An 8,607-nucleotide genomic window follows, 5' to 3' on the forward strand; every position below is an offset into this window, starting at 1 on the left:
GCAAGTTGCCATCCCGCTGGCCCGGTTTACATCAGCTTGCCGGGATCGCGCCCGCGGTTAACTCACCCGTCCGTGACGGTTTACGACACCGGTGCCGATTTTCCCCGTCCGCACCGGCTCACAATGTTGCGGCCGACTCATCTATCGGAGCTGCCTCTAATGCTGCGGTCGTCTTTGTTGTCCGTCTCTCGCGGCCCGGTCTACATCAACACACTGGGCCGCATCTGTCTGCATGAGCTATCTATTGAGTATGATCAAGTCACTGCTTGAGTAGCCCGGTTTTTCTTCCAACAAATTGAAGGCAAATTATCATATATTATCAGCCACCGTCTGCACTGGATGGCTCGATGGGCAGGCGCACAAGTCGCCGCCACTACAGTTTGGTTAACTTCAAATAGCCAGTTGGAAGGAACCATTGGCCGAGTTGCTGACACGGCTCATACGGGATCATTTATAACCTGCCGCAGTCACCTCAACCTTCTATGGATTCACATTGTGCTATCAACACCAATGATATACAACTTATGCCGGTTTAAATCACGGTCAAATATGGAGAATCTCAAGCCAACTCCTCGAGTCACCTTGAGACTCGGGGGCGGCGATGACATGACTCAACAAATCTTGCCAGTTTCAGCAAATTTAAGAACCCTAGGACGATGGAAGGAAAGATAACCCGGTCCCGGAGGCTACTGTTATACTGATGAAAATTTAAAGGCCGTCAGAAAATTTCCGGCTTAGAAAGTATATGACAGTTACAAAATCCTGGCTCAATGAAGAAGTTTTGGGTCATCAGAAAGGATTCCAGTTTAAAATCCGGCTCAAGGGAAGTCAGTCTCACTGAAGCTCTCAAATCCGGTTTAAGAATTTCCGGTTCAAAAAGAATTAATTTCTCGCAAGTTCGAGTTTAAAGGTTGTCAGAATATTTCCAGCTAAAAATGAAGATTCCGGTTTAAAATCCGGCTCAAGGGAAATATGTCTCCCACAAAGCTTTGAAGCTCTCAATCTTCGGTTCAAGAAGAATTTATCTCTTGCAAAAAGTTAAAGGTTGCCGAAGAGGGCCTGTTGCCATGATGCGCGGTTCAAACATGGGTTATCCTGCCTTATTGGCTTATCATATTATTGATCACATGGGGGCTTCTGTTTATAAAGCGGAGTTCTAATTACATATTGATCTGGCTATTAAGCCAATATTATCATAAGGGGCCAAAGAGAGTTTGTTTCACAACACAACTCAAACATAGGCACCCGATGAGCACAGCTCAGAAATATATATCACTTGGGGGCTTGGTCGTATTCGAACCATAGCTACACCTCTTGATCGGCGTAAGGCCACCAGGGAAGTTACTTGGGGGCTCTTTGCTTTGCATCGAACTAAGAGTCTTCACCCTTGTAATAGGATATCAAGCCCGGCTTGGAAGCCTGGTGTTCGCACCTAAAACCCCGGATTAACCTGCCTTCTTTAAGTAAGTCACTCCGCCCAGGTAAACCTGGTACAACCCGCGAACGTTTGACAGTCAATCTCATAGACCCTAAACTTGTCAAAGTCAAAACGTGATTGGTTAAAGATTGAGGTCCATCTTAAGAGGCTTTGTGAAATGGTTAATTCAGTGGCCTGGCAGCCCATGAAAAGCCTTGATTTGGAGCCTGGCAGCTCGTAAAAAGCCCCGATTACAAGTTTTCATATGCTTTCATTTGCCAAGTTTTTTCTCCTTTGATGAGATTTATAACATCTTCTGATAAACTGGCGTCCTTGACCCGGCTTTTCTTTCAACTAACAAGTTGTCAGTGCATGATCAGTTCTAATCCGGCGTTCTTTAACCCCGTCTGGTTTTGACTAACAAGTCGCTAGTATTATAAGGAAAATCCGGTGTTTATTATACCCCGGTAAGGTTTATTATCATAATCCGGCAAATTAAGGAAGGCGTTCTCAATAATCAAGATTGGGATTACCACCCTCACTACAAAAGTTGGTTAAACCAACGAGGTGATTCTATGTCACATGTATCATCTATGTCATATTTGATTATCTTCAATTACATCCTTGGTTATAAACCCTGGCTATATATCTGGGCATCATGACCCGTCCGGCCGTAAACCGCCAGGACACTTTCAGCTTCTTGTATGCAGGAACAGCTTGAATAAACCGTTACAGATTATGTTTAAACCGGCCCTGGCTTTCGACGTTAAGTCGCCAGGGCATATGTTGTTTAAATTCTGTGCAGAATTTACAGAACTATGATTTATATAAATGCTTAAGTCCAAGCTCATTGATGCTTCAAAATGATTATCTGGTTTCGGATTTTCTCAAAGGCTATAAGCCGCCGGGTTATAAAATCCCGGATTACAACAAATGCGCATTAAGTCGCCATTGGCCAAGAGCCACTGAGTATTTAAACTCCGGTTTTACTTGTCAACCGATAAGGTATTTAAATCTTTAATAGCCAAACTTGGCTATATTGTCATGATGATATTGGATGATTGAGGTTTTCATGCCGGGTTATATTATTCAAATCTTTAATAAGCTAACATGGTTGGATTTTTATTATGGTTATCAATAACCAATATTACGATTGAGGTTTTCAAAGTCGCTTCAGCGCAATGGATATTATTTTATCAACGGATATGATTTATTTTACAATAGAGGGAATAGTCCCGAGTCGCTGCAGGCTTACGACCCGGCACTTGGGGGCTACATTATTCAAGTTGAGATTACATCAAAATATGCAAGTCCCATGTCACTGCCAGCATGCACCATGTAAAGTCATTTTTTGCTCACCTTATTGAAGACCCGACTCATCACATCATAATGAGGCGGCCCTTGGGGGCTACCAATTGCTCCTGTCAACAATTCAAGGTACACAAATCTTAATCCATTGTATTGAAAGGTCTGCTACTTAGTTGGTACAACACAAAGCTCTTAACCTTGTGGACGTGGGTTCAAGCCCCATGATGGGGGTTACATCATATGATGTTATTTTCGAAGAAGTATATATAAAGTCCCAGCTCAATATTATCTTACTAAGCCGGCCCTTGGGGGCTACACGTTGTTGTTCAAGTCTACATGATCATATTTATGAAGTCCCTGCTCATTATTGTATAATGACCCGGCCCTTGGGGGCTACGCTGGTTGAAGTTTTTATAAGTATAAGGCGATTACAAGTCCCAGGTTTGCTGCAAGCATGACAACCCGGCACTTGGGGGCTACATATATGGAGTATTCAGTCTTTACTAGTGATTGAGATGAACAACATGGATTTCTTCAAAGTGGTAATATTTATATTGAAGCAAGTCTTAAATCATCACTTTGTTTCTGCTCAAGACTTGGGGGCTACAGAGCATTGAAGGCCGATTCAAATGTATTCTTTATTTACAATGTTTCTCCTGGAAGCAAATTGATTATGAAGCTGGTTTATTGACCCGTATTTTCTAGAAGAGGGAAATGACAAGGACTTAAGGATGTCAGGTGCCGGTTTACAAGAGTTCTTAACCCGGAGCACAACCTGTCAAATTGGTTCTTGTGTTTATTTTACAGTATAAGTTTACCATGGATAAATCAAAGCTAAACTTGGGGGCTAATGTCGGGGATATACCCCGCGGCGTAAACCGGCCGGAAGTATAACCCGGCCGGACTTGGCGTTTCATTGGTAACCCGCTAGAGGATTGGCGACTTACGTGTCTGGCGGTTCACTGGTATGACGATTCACGAGCCTGAAGACTCATTGGTGACCTGGTGCGTGTTTCAGATGGATGACAAGGCCCAAGGCCCAGAAGGCCGGCTCATGTTATGGTGGGCCGGTTTAAGAGAAAAGGTGTGAGGAATATTCCCCTTACAAGGAGTCAAGACCCGGACTTGTATCCGGTTTGTATTAGAAGATAGACTAGTCCTAATCCTAATAGGACTCCACATGTAACCCGCCCCTTCAACATATATAAGGAGGGGCAGGGCTCCCCAAAGAGGGACAGAGAGAAAAGAATAGCTAAGGCTAGACACAACTAGAGGAGAGCCGGTTTACGGCGACTCCCTCGTGATGATAATAAGACCTAGCCACAAACAACACGTAGGGTTGTTACCAGGTGATGTTTCCCGGGGCCTGAAGCTGTCTATATCCTTGTCTTGCGTTGCGTCTCTCGATTCCGCTCAACCCCTCTCAAGATACCACATAGATGTGTTGGCCTCACGACTAAGTCCTCACACTAGGACATCTGCCATGACAATTCCACGACAGAAGGCATCTGAAGCTCCGGTCTTGGGGCGTCACCACACTCCACCACTACGAGAGGATCTCGTCCCGAGATCTAGGATGGCACCGGGGAAACAGAAGAGGAGGAGAAGAGGTACAACTAAGTTGCTTCTTAGACCAAATGAGTGAAACCAAAGAACCTTGATAGGTTGAACAAATTGAAAGAATTAATACAACAAAGATGAACAAAGTTGAAAACACTCTGTTAGAAAAAGAGGAACAAGGAACATTACTAGAACCTTGTAGGTTGAAAGACATAAGAAAAGGGTTGCAATGGACAACAAGTACATGCAAGCACTCCGGTTGAAACAAGATGTACGAGGAACGATAAAGATCAATTACGACAACACTCCGGTTGGAAATGAAAGGAATTGAACATGATCTTGACAAAACAAGATGATGGGTCGAAGAGAGCAACATCACAATGCCTTCGTAACAAATATAAGAATGGAATCAAAAGAACGGAGGAGAAAACAACATCTTTTACCTCAAATGAGCTTGAAAAAGCATCTTTAGGAGAAGGGTCGAACAGAGTTGTAGGAAAACCAACAACGAAAAGAGTAAGATTGTTGTGGGCTTATGGAAAACATCTCGAAATTTGAGGTGAAATTCTGCCACTAGCGGAAACAACAGATTGAATTGACATCAACAAGGAGATGAGAAGCTTATTTCACCGGGAGGATAAATGAAGAACTTGGGTCCTTTATGAGCACCATAACTAGCAACAATCCCTAGGGAAAACTTTAGGTGAAATATAACCCAATATAACTCCAACAAAAGATTGATTGGTTGAAAAGATGCCTTGAGCGAAGAGAAAAAGATGGATTTAGATATGTCACTCTTGAAAACTTGTGAATCATGAAACACGAAGGGAAAATATCAACAATGGCATAACACCACCTCAAAAGATGAGATATGAAAGAATTGCGCTTCGGTTGCAAATTGAAGAATGCTTAAACTCCTCAAAACAGAACATGTGTTGAGCACCGTGTTTATTTTGGAGTATAGCTTGGCGGATTGTAACTTCGAGAGAAATCTTGAAGAACAATTGAATAATGAAAAGAATCCTTGACGAACCACCATGTAGAGTCTCCATGAAGAACTCCGGTAACAAAATGATGATAAAAAGAATGAGAAGTTGAAAACACAAGGTGAAGCCTTGCGATGATTTAGATGGAGCTTCACGATGATATAATTGAGAGAGCTTGGAACTCAGGGAAAGAAAGATGAACAACTCTGGAAAGAAGAAACTAGATCACTTGGATGAAACAACAATAAGATTTACATTATGTGTATCCTTCACCAATTTAACTTGATGACAAGTAACGGATTTGGCACACTACTTATTCTCGTTGAAAAGGATTGATGAGAGATATAGCGCAGACTTGAATACGGCCTTGATGGATCCACCGGTGGGGTTTGGAAACAACGAATGAATTAATATGGAAACAAAGGAAGAGAAATCTTGAACAAACCACCGTAAGAATTGAAAATGAACAAAGAAAAGATAAGGAAACACCGGGAAGAATTAGAGAATGAATGAAGATACTTGAGGGAATTTGATATAAGAGAACGATGAGATCACGAGCTGATTAGAGAATACTTGAATGATGCACCGGTAAGATTTGGAGAACAAGAGCTGAAAGCTGGAATGAATAATTCTGAGATGATCGGTTCCGGAGAATCAAACTGAAAAGACTCCTGAAATGCGTCGGATGGGTGGGAATAATTCTCACAATCAAAACAATTATGAGAGGATGGTATCAAGCTAGAACCACGAATCTTTGAGAGAACGGATAATATTTGGAGGAAATCTCTTCTTCGGTCTTCAAAATCCGAGAATGACGACGAGAAACACCATCATGAATTGTTGAGGCACTCCAGAATGAAGAATGGAAAGGTTGAACCCACCATGAAAATAATTTGAAAGATCTTGGTGAAAGACATTTGACTGGTGATAACTCATTCTTATGTCAAACTTTGAAATGAATTTGAGAATAACTCCGGAAAAAATTAGATGAGTCAGGTAAGATCCTGGGAAAAGACCTGTGGGTTAGGGCCCACTCAAGAGAAACATCGTTGAAATGGTTTTGAAGAGATATTGCACCCGTTGAATTAAATAGCTTGAATGAGATAACATCCTCGAAATAGCTTGAACGGATTAGGAGTGAAAACACGAATCTTCTGAGATATCTTCGGCACTCAGGAACCATTGAATAGCGAAAAGTGACTGATTAAGAGATACACCTGTATACGAAAGCACTTGAAGCGATGAAGGGAATATGGTCAACACCGAAAACTTGACTTGAATCCACCGGAGAAGAAAAGAGAACTGAGAATGTTGAACTTGAAGCTTCCTTAGCATCTTCCTGAGAATCACCAGGTAAGAACATTGAAGGAAAAGGATGAAGAGTCTTCACATGAATGAAATTGATACTTGATTAAGAAATCTGAGTCCTTAAAAAAAGGGGGGGGGGGGGGGGAAAAAACAAAGTCAACTTGGGACGGATAAAACAAATACCGTTGAGAAAACTTAGAATTGATCTAGCGGAAGGGAAAATGATAGGATCATCTTGAAGAGAAACGCACCGGTTGGAATGAATTGACATGACAACCTCGATGATCAAGAGGGATTGGTATTCACATAGAAATATGAAAACACTACTTAGGAAAGGTATGCAATCAACACTTGACATTGAAACAACTCGAATACCACAACAACAAAAAATAAGCTAGAAACAAACATATGATAGACCCCATATCGTATCATGTGTCTGTTGGAAAGATATTCTAGGAGCTACTTGAATTCCCACTTATAAACTCCCAAAACTTTCTGGTTATGCAATCAGGTGTTGGGGATACAGGGGAAGCATTATATCTCACCCAAACTAACAATTCCTACATCCAGCTGTATCCATCCTTCAACACATAACCAAGAAACCTTCGGAAATCATGTACCTCAACCTTCAAAAAGCATTCGTTATACGAGTTATGGCAATACTCCCAAACTCCCGCCCCAGTACTGGGTGGCGTCGAGGTTATCTCACCAACAACTGCATAAAAGAGATTTTTGATGTCGGCGAAACTCAGGTATTCCAGAACTGTACCGATAAAATTGTGACGACAACACCTTAGAGCTCAACTCCCCGGGACACTGCCACAACCCCTAAATGTCAGGAGGCACCAAGAACAATGTTCTCATCACAAAACCATCGGAACGATTCCAAGATACCCGCGTGATCCTAAAAAAATCGTGAAATTTGAGGAGAGAAGAGTCAAAACTCCAGGTCAGGAGGGCTCACCAGAGCGACGAAGGGACTGGGGGTAAAAAGAATCCTACTCTCCGATATATACAATCCTAAGACTCAAAACATTTTGTTCTAGACTCCACAACATCAGCGATTCGATCAAGCAAGGGGCTCCTAAGTCGGGGAAGGCTCTGATACCAACTTGTAACACCCACAATGCGGCTATATCTCCCACATGTCGGGGCACGACTTAGAGGCTTAGCCGCATGGTAGGTCTGTCGCAAGAGGGGTAATCTTTACACATCCCATGTACTGAATAACAAAGGGATAAAGAGTTGGCTTACAATCGCCACTTCACACAATACATAAATAAACCATCCATCATACAAGATACAAACAAAGGTCCGACTACGGAACCAAAATATAGAAAGACAACCCCAAATGCTAGATCCCCAATCGTCCCAACTGGGCTCCACTACTAATCAACCAGAAAAGACAAACAGCAGTGACCAATCTTCATCGAGCTCCCACTTGAGCTTGATTGCGTCACCTGCACTGGTATCATCGGCACCTGCAACTGTTTGGAAGTATCTGTGAGTCACGAGGACTCAGCAATCTCACACCCGCAAGACCAAGACTATTTAATCTTATGGGTAGGGAAGGGTAGTGAGGTGGAGCTGCAGCAAGCACTGGCATATATGGTGGCTAACATACGCAAATAAGAGCGAGAAGAGAAGCAACGCAACGGTCAAGAAGCTAGAAGTGATCAAGAAGTGATCCTGTAACTACTTACGTTCAAGCATAACACAAGAACCGTGTTCACTTCCCGGACCCCACCGAGAAGAGACCATCACGGCTACACACACGGTTGATTCATTTTAATTAAGTTATGTGTCAGGTTCTCTACAACCGGATATTAACAAATTCCCATCTGCCCATAACCGCGGGCACGGCTTTCGAAAGTTCAAACCCTCCAGGGGTGTCCCAACTTAGCCCATCACAAGCTCTCATGATCAACGAAGGATGTTCCTTCTCCCGGGAAGACCCGATCAGTCTCGGAATCCCGGTTACAAGACATTTCGACAATGGTAAAATAAGACCAGCAAAGCCGCCCGAAT

Source organism: Triticum urartu, chromosome 7 (assembly GCF_003073215.2).
Source record: "Triticum urartu cultivar G1812 chromosome 7, Tu2.1, whole genome shotgun sequence".
Classification (NCBI taxonomy): Eukaryota; Viridiplantae; Streptophyta; class Magnoliopsida; order Poales; family Poaceae; genus Triticum; species Triticum urartu.